We start from the raw sequence: 18,065 nt of genomic DNA, 5'->3' as shown, positions 1-18,065 counted from the left end.
TAAATGAAGTTTAATGCACCAGGAAGCTGAGAGACACTCTGGTGTGTCACCAGATAAGCAGGAGCAGGGCATATTTCATTAGTGGGTGGATCTTAGTCTGGTTCCTTGTGAAAAAAAAAGTTCAAACAAACCCCACAGTCATGTCTCCGTCTCTGTCTGACCCTCCCTCGTGGCACCTCCATCCACTGGTCAAATTTATTCACATTCGACAGAAAGAAACACATTGCGAAAGTAAATAAAACTGAAGGATATAAAAAGTAAATAAAACTGACTTGGGCTGCCAAGGGAGAGAGGCGTGCCAGAAGTCCTGCTGTCTGAGAGGAAGGCCACTTAACCTTTCAGCGTGTCCAGAAGGGGATGGGATTTTGGCAATGTGGGCTCACACCTTCACAGAAAAAAAATATTAAAATGATGCAAAGCTCCAAGGCACTGGACTTTGCTTATTCCTGTGCTTGTAACCAATATATGTTGTGTTGATGCATAAAGGCCACTCATGACAGGCCTGGAGGGACTCCTAGGGTTGCCCAAACCCTAGGTGTGCTAGCCCTCTCTGAGAGGGGATGTGCAGCAGGGGATCAGTTTACTCAGTTCTCCCTTTACTGGGAGGGATGAAGTGACTTTCCCTCTCCCCATGCCGATTCCCACCTGGAGACAGGGCTGGTCTGACCTCTCAGGGCAGAGGCACAAGGGCCACCCATTCCCAAGGAGAGCCCCTTTGATATGAGAACAGGGGGAAAAACACCCTGCACTCGTGGGAACAGCATCTAGTCCTGGTCTCTGGTCCTCTGCCCTGCCTGGCTGCCCCTTGGGCAAGCACAGAGCAGTGCCAGGCTGGTGACAGGCACTGGCTGGCAAAGCTCAGTGTTGCAAACACTGTGCTTCTCCTGCCAGCTGCTACGTGTTGAACCTGGTGGCAGCTGCTATTTTTATATTGAAACTCCTATCTTGCTAATGATCTCTGTGTTACATCTTGAGAACCAGGTCTAGCCCTCTGGTAATTTGATCTTAATTAAACAATCTAGCTGCCAGTCCAGTCCCTTTCTGGTAAGCTGTGTATTGCAATGTTTGGTGTTAGTCAAAGACAACAGGCATTTATCAGGCCTGGTGTTGTAAATATAGCTCAATTTCCAAGAGATGCTGATAGCAACGTTTGCCTTGCCCTGCCCTACCTCTCCCCTAAGCTGAGTGATAATAACACACAGGGTTAACCCAACTCCACTGCATGGTGTAATGCTCAGAAAGATCTGGCAGATAGCAGACCTCACTAACCTTACAAATCTCATCTTTCACACTGAAGCAGTTGGCTGGGATACCTTTTTTAATTTTTTTTTTTTTTTTGCGTGCACTTAAGTTATTGTTTAATATAATCTTCTAAGTTACATAATGGTTTTTCTCCTCACTTGGTGTCATCTGAGCCATGCACAGGAATGCACACACAGCCTCTGACATCTTTTGAAGTCCTCCAGGGCCACTGCTCCCTGCCCACTTAGAAAGAGCAGGTGCTACACGTTCCTAAACACGTGCTTTCCAAGAGCCAGCTACACCTGTCCTGCCCCACATGCCATAACCTTTTGGAGAGTTTTGAGCAGGTTGTGCCAAATTACAATGAGATTACCAGCAGAGAGAGCTATATTTTTCTCCCTCCTGAAATAACTGGAGTTGCCAAACATAACTGGTTATGCTCTCAGATGAAAAAAGCCACATTCACTGCAGGAATCAAGCTTTCAGCCATGGGGAGCCCAGGGGTTGTGGTCCACTCCAAAATGCATGGAGTGCATTTCTGACTCAAGGCAAAACCTTTGGCTTATGGAAAAAAAATATATCCTTGCAGGCAGGAGGGAGCAGATTGGAGGCAGATGCTTCCTCCATTGGGATGGTTCAGCCTGAAAAAGGCTGTAGTGGTGGCTTGAAGCCCTCTGATGGTTTGTTGCTCACCACACTCTAGCCATTTCCCCCAAACCCTAGGTGTCTCATTGCTAAGCCCTTGCTGGGCTCCAGGCAGATGGTCCCCAGGTGGCAGATGCAGATCTGCTGTGGCAGAGCCTGCCCACAGGGCACAGATCACCAGCACTCGCTCTGGTTTCACCAATCCACCTCTGAATGGGAACTCCAGCCTGCCCAGCAGCAGCTTCCAGCAGCCTCTCTTCAAAAACATAACAATTTCACCTCACAAATAATTTTCCAGAGACAGAGGTACAAACTTTGTAGAGTGTCATGAGTGGACTCGGTTCTGTCTCAACTATTTTGTTTTTTCCCTTTTTTGCCTCTATTTGCTCTTTGTTCTTAGCTGCAATATTTCACTACTTTTTTTTCCTGCTGGATGTTTTTGCTCCTCCCTTGCCTGCTTTGTCTCTCACAGCCTCTCCTAACCCAGTGACATTTGTGTTCAAATGTTCAAACCTACCCTGCTCAAGAGGGCTCAGGAGCAGGGTAAACAAGTTTGCCTTGGTGTTTAGCATGCAGCTCAATTGTACATTTACAGTAGATATTCTGATTTAATTTGCTTTTAAACAGCCCCTTCAAACAGCTCAGAAGTCTGGACATTGTTCTTTTAGGTGCATTACAAAACCATAATTAATTAGCTGGGCTCCCCTGTGGATTTTCTCAGATTTTACCCAATCTTCCCGCCAATTTTAATGACCTTCCCAGTTAGGGGCTTTACATCTGTAAATGCTGAGTGCCATTCAGCACTTGGTAAACAACGGGTATCTGAGCAAAATAGCCAGAGCTTGAAATCAAAGATTTCACTTGTTTGTAGTACAGGAGACACTGGCGGTCTGGGTGGCTCTTAGCACCTGCCGTGCTGTTGGATGACTGAATTTTGGCTCAAGAACTCAAGACTGATCTGTGTTACTCTTCCATAAAGCTGAGATTGTGGGGAAATCTGTGCTGCAGAGCACTGCTGTCCCACCCACTCCTCTTTGCCTTTTGAAAGCAAGAACCAGCACTTTGTTCATTGTCCGTGCAAAATTTGCCGAGAGCTCTCCAAAGAGAAAGTCAGCCAAGCAACTTTCAGCTGCTCCCTCTTCCTGCTGGCTCCAGGCCAACATTTCCTAGCAGGTGTCGTGTTCCAGCAGATAAGAAGGAAGAGAAAGGAAAGAAAGAGAGAAAAAATGAGCAACAGGAAAAGATTTGATGGTCTGTCACACAGGCATGGACCATCTACCTCATGATTCTCAGTGTCTCCTCAGATTTTTAGCACACGTGGTGCAAAGGCAACACGGACCTTCACATCACCTTGTGCAGGCTGCTGCTGCAGGCAGGGACTGCTATCCACATAAAGGAAGGCATCCCCATCTGGAAAGCAGCAACCAGCTCGTGGCTGGGCAGGAAGGATGAAAATACTGCTTTTGTTCTCATCAAAGTTGGATTTTAGGTAGTTCCTCTTCAGTCAGAAGGGTGGCCCAGTGGGTTGTGTACAGGGCTGGAATAAAGCAGGAGCCAGCTGGACTTTTTGGATGGATGTAGTATGTGAGCAGAGGTCTGGCACAGTTGCTTGGACCAGTTTGACATGAGCTGCACAAGAACTAAGCTAAAGAATCAGGAGAGCAGGGATAGAGAGCGCTGGCTTCACAGGAGCGCATAACCACACAATGGGAATGTAAACAGAGGATATTATTCTCTCAGTGATGTCAAAGTTATGTGCCACAACGTGGCAAGCAGGTTTTCAATGCATTCTGAAAATGTACACATGCTAGGAAATGTACACATTTTCAGAAAGTATGGGACTGCAATTAGTTCCCTGTCTGGGGAACAGAGGGTGCACAACCAAAAGAATGCTTTATACTACTAATTAGAGAAGTCTGAAGTCTGAAATAAATTTACCTCTCTGAGGTGTACAACCTGTTCTCTCCAATGTGACTTATGACTGCTCAAGAATAAAGTGAACCAATGCCTGGTTTGAATGTTCCAGTTTTGACTGTTCCAGTTCTAGATGAGTGTACATTTCCTGCATGCTCAGGGTCTTTATTTGCACTTACATTAGTGCAGCGAGGACTGTAGTGATGCAACCAGCCAAACCTCCTGGTCTGCTCCTTCTGTGGCAGCCTTTGTGAGCCTTCATGTAAGAGCAGCTGTTCAAAGGGCTGAACGTTGAGTAAGACACAACCAGGCACTGCCAGAGGTAAGCTCACTAATAAAAGAAAAGTGGTTAGGCAGCAGGGTCCTGTCTGTGCCCTGGCTCTCCATCTGTAAAGCAAGGATGATGGTATCGCCCTTATCTTGCAGGTAATTGTGAAGATAGAGCACATTAAAGGTGATTTTAAAAGTGCTCAGAGATTGGTGGGTAGAGAAGCAATGTAATTGCCTCAAAGAGTGCGATTTTCTTGCTGTGTTTTTTAACTTTCAGAGCAGGGCAACAGGTTGTACAAACTTCTCTTTCAGGACTGTCCAGTGGGAGCAACTTTTGACCCCTTTGTTCCTCCTGGAGCTGATATTAGGCTCATTGTTTAGGTTTGCAGAGGCTGGAGAACCTTCTAGGAGATGTCCTGAAGCCCAGGAAATTGGGCAGAATAGCAGCAGAGGTTAGTAGATTATTTTTCCCACTTCTGTTCTCTGTATCCAAGGTGCAATTGTTTTTTCTAAGTGATCTGAATTACTGGTTTTGAATAATTAAGATACCATCAAAGATTAACAGCAAGCTGGTTTTAGGCAGTTATTTTCTTAATCAGTTGATATGGTGTATCAGAATCTCATGGGCTGCTAGACAGCCCATTCATGGTCTACAGCTAATCAACAGCAATAAAGACAATTTTAAGAAGCTCTCAAATGCCAGAGCACCAAGGGTCCCTCCCATGGGATTATCTTGCTAATGGTGACAACCTGAGTGATGACAACATTTACAGCAAGATGAGTGTTTGTATTTCCCTCAACCATGTTTCTTACTTTACCTTAGGACTGAGAAGGAGAAAAACCTGAAGTTGACTGGAAACGTTGGTTGGTCAGCATTTCAGGAACAGGTAGGAGGTGTCTGGTGAGGAGCACAATTAGCTACTGGGCCAGTCCAGTCCATGGTGCTGCAGCAATGCTAATCAAGGGCCAGCTCACCATATTTGCTAAACCCCCTGGTTTTGTGATGGAAAGGGCTGGGCTGAGCTGTCTGTGCACAACCATGTTAACCCTGAGGATGCCAGAGCATTCAGTCCAGACCTTGGTGTAGGAATTTGCCCACACCGATGTTAACCAGGTCAGAATTGAGGCTAAGCAGAGCCAGATCAGCCACACAGTGTGCAGAAGGGAATGGGATTATTCAGACACAGATCACAGTGGGGTTTTTAAGTTTTATAAAACCATTTCAGAGTGATAAGTATGTTAACAAAGAGGGGCCAGAGAATGGCATGAGCTCACAGGTCAGGGATGGGAAGCCCTTCATGCTTGCTCTGAGTCAGCTTCTGCCTCATAAACTCAGCTCAGCCGAGATGCTTCTGTCGGATCTGTTGGGTGCCCATTTCCACAGCCCTGGCAGATCTAACTGTGGCTGTATCAGCCTGGTTGGATGAAAGTTCATTTTTCCCTTGATGTACATTCACACATAGGGTGCTGCATGAGGAGGATTTGGCACATCAGATGGCACTGGTTCAGAAAACAGCTGCCACTCATGAAATTTTGCTATGGATGTGACTCATGCCTTTGGAGAGAGCCAAAACCAGGACTCTGTGCCATTTAAGTCCCCTTCAGATGTGAAATTTTGCTGTGCAATTCTGTCAAATGGACACATGGAGTCTATTTTTAATTCTAAATACCCCCACTTTGGAGACGTTGCTTTTTTCCTCTATTTCCTTTCATCACAGCAAGGCGCTTATTAAGAACTTGCTTCTGCAGCGGAGCAGACTAATACAATTTAGATTTTATTTGTTGAAGAATAACCATCTGTCAGCTACTGAGAAGGAGGAAAAGAATCTATCCCTGAAGACTTGGAGATCTGCGAGTCTTTAACCAACTCTCAGAACACGCTGTATCTCAGAACAGGAACTGAAGTACCCTGGGAAATCAAACAGGAAAATCGGGTAATAAAATGTTCAGAGAGGCGGTGTGCAAATGTGCAGCGAGAGGGTGGAAGCATTTGCCCATAGAAAGAAATGGGCTCAGGTTAATAATCAAAATGACCTCACACTAATAAATTAGTCAAGGAAAGAGAAGGACAGAAAGGAAACTGCTCTTTAAGTGCTCATTGTCAGAGAGCTGTTTAGCAGCTCTGGCTGCAATCAGCAAGTGCTCCCTGGTGCAGGTCTCTGGGTGCCTGTTATGTAATAAGCTGCTGAAGGGTGTGCTGCAGAAACTTCCAGAAAGGTCACAGTCTGTGCACACGCGGTGTGGTGGATATGAGAACTGCTCTGCATAATTACTCACCTTTTTAATAAACTCCCCGGTCTCTGCCGAGACTTCCAGTGGCAGCACCAGAGGGACCTGCATCAGCGCACACCAGGAGCAGTGGCTGCTTTTACAGTCTCAGAGGGATCCTCCACTGGTGTGTGGCAGAGCTGTGGAGCCAAACAGGCATTTGCACTTTCTGTTGGGCTCGAGCCAGTCCCACAGGCTGTCACCATCCACCCCTGCTGTTTGCAATATTAGTCCTGTCCCACACGGGGCCAAGAGGTGACAACTGGTGGAAGGATGCAGCTTTAAACGCTGCTCTGTGGTTTCCCCAGAGCACTGGGGGCACTGGTCTGCAGTGTATGGCACTGGTCTGCAGGTTCTATAAGCCTGAGGTCAGGTGGAGCTGTAGACAATTTTGGGAAGTTCTTTGGTACCTGGGTGGCCCCAGTTTGTCAGCTGCCAATGGAGGCAATGCAAACTCCCTCAGAAGTTCTTGCTTGTCCAAAGGGACTCTTGGCTCAGGGGCATTTATTTGGCTTCCTATTGTAACAAAAGTCACCCAAAAAGAGTAAACCTCAGAATAACAAAACTTTACCATGGAGAAATGATGATGTCTCTCTTGCCCAGGCTAAATCTTATTGCTACCAGCAGGAAGTTTAAGGCATGTCCACATCTCTGGGTCTCATCTGCAGCCTTTGGTACACACACACAGGTACTGTGTGCTGTGTTCCTGCTCACACAGGCTCATATTCCAGTCAACAGAACCCAAATGTGCTCATTTCCTGTGCTTGTGGACACCATGTGCTCCCACCTCAGCCAGTTTCTTGCTTGGAGCACCTCAAGCTCTTTGTAGGGAAATTGTCAAGCACACGTTGAGCTGAAGGCTCAGCATCTGCTGCAGGGGCATATCTGCTCCAGTCTCCAGTGTACCCAGTCCCTCTTCTCCATCCATTGTCCTGTTTTCCTCTGGGAGGGCTCTTCCCTTCCTCATCTCCCAGTGCAGCTGGGAAACCAGCTTGCCATACTATGGGTACAGCCAGCTGGAGTAGAAGGCAATGCCAGATGGTTCAGGGGATTATCTACAGACCCTTCTGCATCTCACCCAGCTTTGTGCTAGCCCTGAGCACGGTCCTTGTTCACTGCTCCTTGCAGCCTCCCCAGCTTTGATCCTGCTTGGTGTCTGCTTCAAAGCTCACAAAGTCTGTTCCCACCATGCTTGGACCTTGAGGCAAGACCAGAGGTGAGCTCAGACGATGCTGTGTATGCTCATGCAGTTTCTAGGAAATCTGAAACCTCTGTAGGAAACACATTTCCTCAGTGGCTGTTGAAATGTTGGAGTTCTCCTTTACAAAAAGTCAACCTCCTTGCCTTTAGGACTCTTACTATTAAATTAATAATGGACTTTTCTCATTTGCTTCAGACTCTACCAGAATAAAGTTTAAGAGTTTGCAGAGGGTCAGAGCTGGGCAGGTTTGCCCTCTTCTCCCTGTGCAATTAATGCATTCCTATCACTGATTATTTAGAAAGAACAGATGGGCTCAGAGGCCATTCCCTTGTAATCTAAATGCTATAGACAAGAAGGATTGTGGTTAGGGGAACAACTAGTGCCCCCAAGTCTGAGTAAGTGACACCTATGGGCTTGTAAGAAGAAAGAAAATGTCATTCCATCCTAAACAGAGATCAGGACCCGGTAGAGAAAGCAAGCATTGGTATAGGCTTGTGTCCCTCCCATTTCTTTTTCTTTATGACTGTCCCATGTGCTGCAGGGCCACACAGACCTTAGCTGGCCCTTATGTTCTACTCACTTGGTTGGTGCCTCTCAAGTTAAACATACTTCCTTGGACTAAATGCCACTAATGACATTCATCTGCCAATTGAAAGCCAATGAAAGCTGTAAACCCAAGATTTTTCAGAGAAAGGGAGGAGAGAACATCCCAGGCCATGTGATTTTCAGTAGCTGTATTTATGATTTCTTTTTTAATTTCCTCTCTTCCATCCCATCTGAATTGTGTCTCCACAGTAAGCCCAAGGAGGCTCAGCAAAACCCAAACATGGAAAATGAGGGAGATTAAGTGGATCAGGCAACCAGCTCAAAAGTGGAAACGAAACCTTGTGATGGGGGAGAAGGAGCCACTAGGGAATGTTTGATAACAAACAGGATTAAATTACATCTTGTCCTGTGTAAGACATAGACTAAAGAACCCCTACATCACCTCCCTTTTCTTCTTCCCACAGCAAGTCTCACCTGTCAATCACCATAAATTTCCAGATGAGACATTTACGTCTGTGGGGGTTAAATGTGTTACTTTCATGTTCTAGCTGGAAGTTCATAATTAGCTCACACCTTCTTATCAGAGACCAGCTTAGTTTTCCTGTTGTTCTTAATTTTATAGCTGTTTTGCCTGCCGTAAATCTGTCTCCACTGGGGATGCCTCATTTACATCCATTTATTGCAAAAAAGACTGAACTAAATTAACCTTAATTGACTCCAGTTCTGAGGAATTTACTTCCCATTCAGGGCAGGAGAGTTTCTGACCATGTAGGTGCACAATCTTCAAAGATGCTGGGCTAAATTCTGTCCTTTGGTAAGGCCATCTCCACCCAGAGTTATTTTTGTACTTTAAAGTGAAGTTGCTTCACTGTAAGTTAGGGTGGGATCTCCTCCACCACTAAGTTTTTCCAACATCTAATTGTAAAGCTACATGCTAAAACAATTCCCTCCTGCTAGGAAACTTTGGATCCATTTGAAATTTGGAAAATAGCTTGCTTTTATGTCTGGACTCTCTAAGGCCATTAACATGTCTTGGGGATGCTGAAATTGCTTTTCAATTCCATACAATTGTGCCGACAAAGTTAAATTGCAATTTTCTGCCTTATTTTCCATTTTTATATTGCTTGCTCCATTTCTCACCACCCCTGCTGCTTTATATTCTGAAAATGTTGAAGTACAGCAGAGAGCAGGGCAGGGCTCATAACTTGGATAACTCAACTCTAGTATACAGTTATCTGCAAAAGAGATGCTCAGGACTTAAGTCTTTATAATTATTACTACTATTATTATTATTAATTTATTTTTGTTTTTATTATTGTTAAGCTTCCCAATCAAGCTATCAAGGGAGCAAATTTTAGCCAGTGTGTTTGTGCATCTTATGACATACAAGGGTATTGGGCAGGGGGATGCTTGAGGAGTCTCTAGCAGCAGTGTCTGACTCCTCTCCTGAGGTATAGAGCAGCATGTTGCATCTTGCCAAGCACTTACTCATGTCTCTGGGCTGCATTTTCCAGTGCTCTTGCCATTCTCCCTTGCAGCCATGCGCTGTCACCAACTGCTTAACCAACCTCAGCATGGCCTTTGTTCTAGCAGACCTTGCAGGAGCCACCAGGCTGCTGGAAAAGTCTCTCTCGTTCATTTGGCACCAGCACTGCCCCAGAGCCCATGGCAGGTGAAGGTCCTGCTTGTAGGGCAGCCTAGGAGATGGGGATCCTGCCATGTCCATCTCAGGGCTGTTCCCAGCTGACAGTCCCAGGTGTTCTGGGCACTGTGAGGTGAGAGGACCACAGCACTGCCTGCCCAGTTAAGGAGGAACACGATGGACATGGACGGGTTCAGAGAACAGCAGCATGGCCAGATCCTTCTTGTCCTCAAGCTTGTGAGTACTTTGAGACAAAGTTACTTTGTAATCCACTCCGGTTTTATTTTAACCAGGGAGTTTCTTATATGGAGCTGTACACCAGAGAAAATGCATTTTTACATCACAAAAGGAAGATGATGAATTGGCTTTCCCCTTGTGAGTATTTTGGACACCTGTTAACTATTCTCCCCAAAGGATTGATGCCAAGAATTTAACTTTCTTTTTTTTTAGGAGAAGGACAGCAGATTTTTACAGTTTTATGAGCAGCTGTACAAAATTATTATTAACTGTTCCCTGAGCTGTTGACAGCTGGCAGCATCATTTCATGGTGAAATATCAAAACTGTAATAATTCTCTCTTGTAAAGGGTAGGTAGCCTGAAACAACTAGAAGTATTTTAAAAAGTTGTTCTCCTCCTTTGAGATGGTGAACATACAATTTAATTTAACACTGCACACTTTGTCCTGTCCTCTCCTGAAATAAGAAGCAATAGCAGCAACAACACTCCTTAAATATTCACTACCTGCATCCCATTGTGGAATATCATGAGACAGTTGTGGATTTCACAAGAAAAAGCTGAAGGACACTTTTTAGTATTAATTAGGGAGAACATCTGCCTCAGTCCTTTGCCTCATCAGGGTAATTGTTCCAATCATACAGGAAAAACAGACTCCTCCATTGAAAACAACTGGGTAAGAAACTTAGAGGTGAACTCTTTGTCTGCCATGTAGGATATCTGATGTCCTGCTGCCTGAGAAGAGTCTCTCATGAAAAAGAAAAAGGAACAGGGGAAAAGAGTGTCTTGGATTGTCCTCCCTTCTAGACTGGATCAGCTGGGACATATTCTGTTGCAATCTTTCTCAGCAACTCTTTAAATTAAAAGATTTTCTGCTAGATATCGAAAAAGGGTAGGTTTTCTTTTTTCCAAACCAACCTCTGAAACAGTGAAAATATGCATTTTCCCATGTGCACATAAGAAACACAGCTAGAGGTAGTTAAATCAGATGGCTGAATGCACACTTGGCCAGTTTGTGCATGCAAATTCCTGCCAGATCAATGTCTCTAGATGGCTCATCTAAGGTTGTCTGGGGAAAATGTGGTCCTTATTTCATCCATTTTGTAGGTGTGGGCAATGTCCTGGCTCAGCCAGCAAGCAGCAGTGTCTGAAGGCAGGGCTGTGCACAACCCATCACCACCAGCAGCATTCCAGGTGGGATGTCCCAGTTTGTGATCCCTGACAGGGACCAGAGAAAGGGAAGGGTCATTTGAGGGAATCCCAGGAATTACCCCATGTCAGGTAAACCTAAAAAACAACCCAAGCAAGACCTTTCCATCCTTTTGTCCTTACTACATCTGTTCTCTGGAAGGAACTGGACTGTGGATGGGAAACTACTGGGGGCTTCTCTTATCCTCCCCATTTGCACAACTGAGGAGTTTTCCAAGCAATAAAACCTTTTACCAGCATAGGTGCAACCCATTATTTCTTTCCCAAGCATGCAAAGCTTGTGAATGACCATCTGCAACTCTGTACACATTTAGACAAGGAGAGATTTTCTGAGAAAGGAGGGGGAAAGCCAGGCTGAGTCCAAACTAATTCAAATGCTTAGTTTACATGCTTAGAAAAACATGTATTTCCTATTAGAGAGGAGATCAAGCAAGCTTTGTTTGTTAGGAGGATCCAGGTCCCTCGATGCTGTGTGCAAGAGTTTCCACATCTGTGCAGAGAAATGTGAGAGAGGAAGGGTCCAGGGAGGAGCCTCAGAGGATCTGGAAGACACAGGCTGCGTGTCCTCCTCATCATGACATCCCTCTGAGGGACACCTGGGCTTCTCCTCTCCCCAACAGCCTCACTGTGCAATTCTTGGTGTCAAACAGCTGTCCACAAATGCGTGTTCCAGTGCAACAGAACATTTTTCATCTTGGCCTGAGCCAAGCCGGAAAGAAAGGAATGTTATTTGAGACAGAAGGGGAGTGTGCTCATAAGGGAGGTTTGTCACCCTGCGCAGCCTCCTCGTGTAGAGAAGCCCTTGGATAGGCTAACTTTGGAAGGTTACCCTTCTCCTCCTTAAGGTGAGGCCAGCTGGGCTGCTTTAGCACACCAAGCAGAAATAAATATAAGATTGATGTAAAAATAACATAGACAGCACGGCTCTGAAATGAGAGTGGGACAGAGACAGAAGCTTTGCTCTGAGCCCACAGATGATGGTACTGAATCCACAGACTGGTGATTGGACCACAGAAATATTCTCAAAATGTTTCATCCTTGCCCTTCCCCTCCTTCTTCCTCCTGAGATAAATTTAATCCCAGCACCCTTTGGGAGACTCTGCTGATCTCAGGCACATTTCAGCAGTTAAAAGAGTGTTGAGACATCATGTCTCCTGCACGCCATAACTTCCTCCTCACAGTGATGCCAGTCACTGGTGCAGCTTCCTGGTTGAGTTTTAGATCATAAAAGCAGGTATTTATTTTTTTGGAAATGCCATTAAAACTTTTACCTTCATACCGGGCAAACAAAGGTTGAAATCAGGTTAGACTGCATAATTTCATACTTACGGTCCTAATTGTGTTTTTGCAGTGTTTCACATTACAGTTTTTGCTCGTGTTCTAAGTCTTTCACTTGATAAATATACTTATATTATGAAACTGCCCACTTTCTACATTCTTTTTCACTTTCTTCTCTCACATCAAAGCCAATATAAATAAAGAACAAATTGTTGAGCTAACAAAACTGTTAAGAGAATACACTTTTACCCCTGGAGCTGAAAAGATTTCCAGTACTCTAGCAGAACTGTCTTAGATCAGTAATTGTTAATGGAATAAAACAGTGTCAAAAGGTAAACACAGTTGTTTGATAAGTCAGGTTGACTGTGCCTTTCTGGACCATGTCTCTTGCCTGTCTGCTTTTGTTTTGTTAAGATTAGCTGTTCTCAGTTCAAGGGAGTAGCCAGAAAATGAATTTTGTATACACAGCTCTGTTTGCAGCTTCCAACCCCTGCACTTTTTCACTTTAGCACGGTGAGCACGTATCCTGCTCCAGAGCAGCTTTCACAATGCTTGCACAATCTCTCAGTCAGTTCTTGTGGGTGCAACACTGAGTGAACCTCAAAAGATGAGCCAGTGAAAGCTACACAGCCAAAACATGTGAAAGGCATCAAAAACTATGAGCTCAGCAATTCCAGCAGGTTGGACAACAGTCTGACCTTTGTCATAAGGAAAACCAGGGAGGTATCAGGCAATTTTTATGCTATTTTCGGTAATAGACCGTGTCATACTTTCTCCCAGCAGGTTTGTGACCCTGGAAAGGCTAAGGGCTGTAATTCTGAGTCTGGTCCTTGTAGAATTTATTTCTGAGCTCCCAATGATCTAGTTGGACTTGACTGGTGGCAACCAATATTTTGTAGCAGAAGCCAGTCTCACAAAATATTAACCCAGGCTGGGAGGGACTCAGTGTACAGTTTGCCTTTTCCAGAGCTAAATGGGGTTGTTTACTCTGGAGAAAAGGAGGCTCAGGAAAGATCTTACCCCTTCCTACCTGAAAGGAGGTTGTAGCCAGGTGGGGAGCAGTGACAGGACAAGAGGAAACAGCCTCAAGCTGTGCCAGGGGAGGTTCAGGCTGGACACCAGGAAGAATTTCTTCACTGGAAGTGTTGTTACCCATTGGAATGGGCTGCCCAATGAAGTGGAGGAGTGTAAGCATCCTTGAAAGGGCTGGATGTGGCACTTAATGCTTTGTTTGTCTGATGAAGCTGATGGACAAAAACGATGTTTGGTGGTCAGCACCAGTCAGGCTGCCACCATCAGGCACCACTAAAGTGACCAGCAGCTCTGTGAGGGAAGCACAGGCATGGCACTGTCTGTAAGGAGAAGTTAAGAAAAAAATCACATAATTCTTTGTCAAATTCCAGCTAAAGACACACTGGTAAGCTTTCAGTGGATTCACTGAGGATAAACAATATTCTTGATGCCCCAGAAAAACTCTGAAAGAATGGGATAAAGTTAAGCAGGAGGAATTGCAGAGGTCACTTTGGAAAGTTTGCTGACTACAAGATCTGTTCAAAATGTGTGCAGAGCTTGCATAAATTTAATCTCCTGTTGAATATCCCTGCATGAACAGTTACACAGCACTGCTTGGGCTAGGAAACTCTCTAACCTTCTTCAGCCCACGTGGTTAAATGCTGGTTGAGTGTGAGTACTCCAAGCTAAACACAAGCTCTGAATAGGGGCCTATGTTCTTGTGCTGTAATACTCTCTGCAAAAATCCACAGTTCTAGTACTACCTGCAGAAATATCTGTAGCAAAAGCAGGATTTCTTCCAGAAATCTTCTTTAAGCAAATGCCTTAAAATGTTGGAGAACATGCACTGAGGTATTATACATATGATGCTACTATAGTTTTAAAACATTTATCATCTCAAAAAAAACCCCAAAAAACCCAAACCCTAAACAATGATGGAAAACAAATAATGAGAGGATTTCCAGCCAACATTCTTGGAGCTTGTCCACTTGAAACATAGTGGTGTCCATGGCTAAATTAATTCACCTCGTTCAGGCAGGTCTGCAAGGGAGAGCATGGCACCATTTACAGTTCTCCTCGACTGGCAATCCCTACCTTCTGTCAGAAATTTGTTATGTTTATGAATATATGTCACTTGAGCTATGCCTGATGTAACCCTCCTACATCACACGGGGTCTGCACTCATGCTGTGGCCTTGTTTTTAGGTGCAGTTCTTCACCAGCTTTTGAAACAGCCAGAGGGAGTGGTTACATTTTAAAGTCATTTACTTCGCTGTCACGTCTGTTCTCTACTACTTCCCTTTGATGGTGTGTGGTGCTGTTTGCAGGCCATTCATACGTTTGCAAGAGCTCCAGCATCCCTGTGTGGAGCAGGGACCAGGATGTGGAGGCAGTTCTCAGCTTGTGCAACACAAAAGCCATGGTTGCCCGGGCTGGTTTTTTTTGGATTTGCAGAAAGAAGCAGCTATTGTGCTCTATGAAGTCATGCCCCGTTGGGTGAATGCTTGCCAGCCCTCATTAGTGATGTTACTGTTACATTATGCTAATTGTATTTTTGAAGCTCTGTAATTTTGACTTTTCTGAATAAAAAAAAAAAGTTAATTAAAAAAAGATGTTCTCTGAAAAGGGCAAGAGATGTTCTTCTCAGGAGTTAGGGAGAGTTACAAAGGAAAAGCTTTGTGTGTATCATCTAATTGATCTTAGACATAAAGACTACTTATTAATTAATTAATTAGTGCTGCTTCAGACGATATGAGAGCAGGATCCAGGCTGTGGACAACAGGACGTGTGAGGTATGAGCAAGGAGTTGCAGAAATTCCCTTTTGGCTTGGCCTTCCTCAGCAATCCCCTCACTAGGAACAGTTAGGAGCATATAGTCCCCCAGATTGCTTAGAGAGCAGATTTCATAGGTTTCAAGGAGGTGATGACTTGAAGCTGTTGCAAGATGTAGAAGGACATCCAAAACAGAGATGCTTTACAAAGGCAGGGAGCACCAGGAAACTTCCACTTTCTTCTTCTGGATGGAGACTCTCAGGGGAGTCCAGCCTTCTGCAGATCTCTGTGCAAGAGCAGCCAAATCTCTAAAGCCTGTTTCTAGAAGGATATTTAGTCACACAAATAAGTTCTCTGATCTAGGTTTCAGTCTCTCCTGCTGCCTCAAGACTCCATAAAATGAGGCTTTTCCACCCCATTTATCTCATCACATATATTTTGGCAACGATGACTGGAGAGCAGGAATGGCCTTTGCATAAAACTGACTACTGAAGTAAGCAATAACAGCTAAGCAGTTACACAGAATACACTCTTTCCATTGTAAGACCTCTGAAACCTTTCCAAATTTTGTTTGTTTGGTTGTTGGTTTTTTGGGTGGTTTTTTTTTTGTGTTGAGAAACGCTGTTCTTCTCACACGTTCATTTTTGTTCTTGGTTTGCAGCTCTGAGTGTGGCTATGAAGTCTGAATGGTTCTTGCTGGCCAGAGCCTATGGAGCTTCTGTCTTTCTGTCATTTCAAGTGTCATGCAGACAACCAAAACCCACAGCAATAAAACCTTCACAGTACAACAAACTCCCATGCTGCTAATGTATGCCACATGGAGCATTTTGTTTCTAACTGGTCACACTTGGAAATGATTCAGTTTCTTTTTGCCACCAAACCCCATTGTACAAAGCAACCTTTTCCTGTTTGAAGTCCAATTTGTTTTTTGGGAAAAAATGAGGCATTTCTCTTGTGTGAGGTAAGAAATGTTGTTGGAAAATATGACTGCACAGACACTGTTCTTATCTGTATCCACGATTTTCTTCCTTTTTTTCAGGCTTAATATTTGTGGACATACAGTCATACATAGATTTCATAGAATATTCTCGGTTGGAAGGGACCCACAAAGATCATCTAATCCAACTCTTAAGTGGATGACCCTCATGAGGATCAAATCTACAACCTGGGTGTTATTAGCACCATGCTCTAATCAACTGAGTTCACTGGGGTGATAAAATAAAACCAATCAAAATATTTGCATTTCTTTAAGATTATTTTAAATCCTTCTGTTAAAATCCAGTGATATGTGTAATAGATTTTCATGACTTAAGGCTCCACCACTTACAAAAATACTCATCGTGTCTTTTCTACAAACTCTTGTACACAGAATAGTTTGTGCTGCTAACAAAGAAAAATGCATTTTAGAATAAAATGTGTTTACTGGCTAGGAGGCCTCAGGAAACATGACAAAATATCTTCTGTTGGTTGGTTTTGATTTTTTTTTTTTTTTTAATTTGGCAAAAGAGCAGTTTCAGTGAGCTGAATCCAAATGTATTCTCAGCTGGGGAGAAAGGACTGATTGATGGTGGTAAATATTAAACTGTTCAAGGCCCCTGCTTCACAGCACATAAAACCAGTCACATCAACTCATGTTTCACTTTTTATGTCTTTTCTTTGAAAAAGACACAAAAAAATCTGATAAGCACAGCTCGAAGCCCCACCAAGCTGCCCGTACAACCAGCCTCCCCAGCATGCAATTACTTACACATTTATCATGAGAAAAGGACACCCTTAGATAACAGCGCTCCAAGGGGTCAGGATGCAAATTGGGTGCGAATTTGCTCTAATGGTGGGAAGCACGGCTCCTACACATTAAGGCAGTGGGTGCTGATGTTTAATTGCATCGGCCTGCTTATGGCTTCTAGGGGACAATCCAGTCACAAAAGCCACCAGGGGCTGTGTGGCTTCAAGTCTTATTGGCATGGACACACTTCTGTGGCTGCAGACACACACAGAAGTGTTGGTTAAGAGGAAGACAGGTGGTTGAAGAAGTGATGAGGATTGTAACTGAATTAAGGTTTAAATAACAATACTGCACTTTTTTGGCAGCTCCTACAGCTTCGTATTAATGTGGCTGCTCCCAGTTTTCCCAAGAGGCTGCAGGGGAAAGGCAGACCTCAGTCTCCAGTCTTTGCTGGGTGAGCTGGGCTCAGGGAGCAGCGTGCACTGACCCCTAGATCACACGTGGGAATTTTGCTCATGAGGATCATTCACAGGATAATAGAATCACTCAGGTTGGGGAAGAGCTCTCAGATCACTGAGTCCAACCATTAACCCAGCACTACCATGTTCACCACTCACCCGTGTCCCCAAGTGCCACATCGCTGTCACAGATGTTCTCCTTGCTCAAGCCCTGTTGAGCTAAGCCCAGAAGTACTTATTCCTTCTTCCCCAACCTGTCAGCCCAGGTGTATTTTGAAAGCCAAGACAACAAAAGATTCTCTATTTTTCTCCTATGGGAAGGAGATTTCTCCCAGGCTCAGAAAATCACTCTGTTTGCCTGGCTTGTGCCAGCAATGTTTCTGTGCATGGGCCTGGCAGCCCGAGCAGCAAGTGATGCCAAAACAATTTTGATCACTACCCCTAAAAAAAACCCAAAAACAAACAACTAAACAACCAAAGAAAGGACAATATTTCTCCACTGAGAACAATGGCCAGAGCTTGACAGCCATTACTCACAAAGCTCCTGGGCTCTGGCATACCCAGAAACTGCTGGCATTTTGCAATATTTCAGAGGTGTCAAGTTGCCCTTTAGTTTTTAGGATCATGTGAATTTAAAAACCACAAATAA

General features: G+C 44.4%; 1 long non-coding RNA gene across 5 annotated transcripts; it reads left to right on the top strand.

Annotated features, from left to right (window-relative positions):
- Positions 1-3,912: 3,912 nt before the first annotated feature.
- On the top strand, positions 3,913-17,568 carry LOC134552671 (uncharacterized). Of its 5 annotated transcripts, none has more exons than XR_010080915.1 (7): positions 3,913-4,123; positions 4,461-4,523; positions 4,895-4,958; positions 10,022-10,103; positions 10,678-10,854; positions 15,894-16,193; positions 16,272-17,568. It is a non-coding gene; the product is annotated as an uncharacterized LOC134552671 (long non-coding RNA). The 5 variants fall into 5 exon arrangements; XR_010080918.1 differs by having other exon boundaries at positions 10,607-10,854; XR_010080916.1 differs by lacking the exon at positions 10,678-10,854 and having other exon boundaries at positions 3,915-4,123.
- Positions 17,569-18,065: the final 497 nt, after the last annotated feature.

This window comes from Prinia subflava, chromosome 7, assembly GCF_021018805.1.
Source record: "Prinia subflava isolate CZ2003 ecotype Zambia chromosome 7, Cam_Psub_1.2, whole genome shotgun sequence".
Taxonomy (NCBI): Eukaryota; Metazoa; Chordata; class Aves; order Passeriformes; family Cisticolidae; genus Prinia; species Prinia subflava.
The sequence above is the reverse complement of the archived record's forward strand: the minus strand, read 5'-3'. Positions and strand labels throughout refer to the sequence as shown.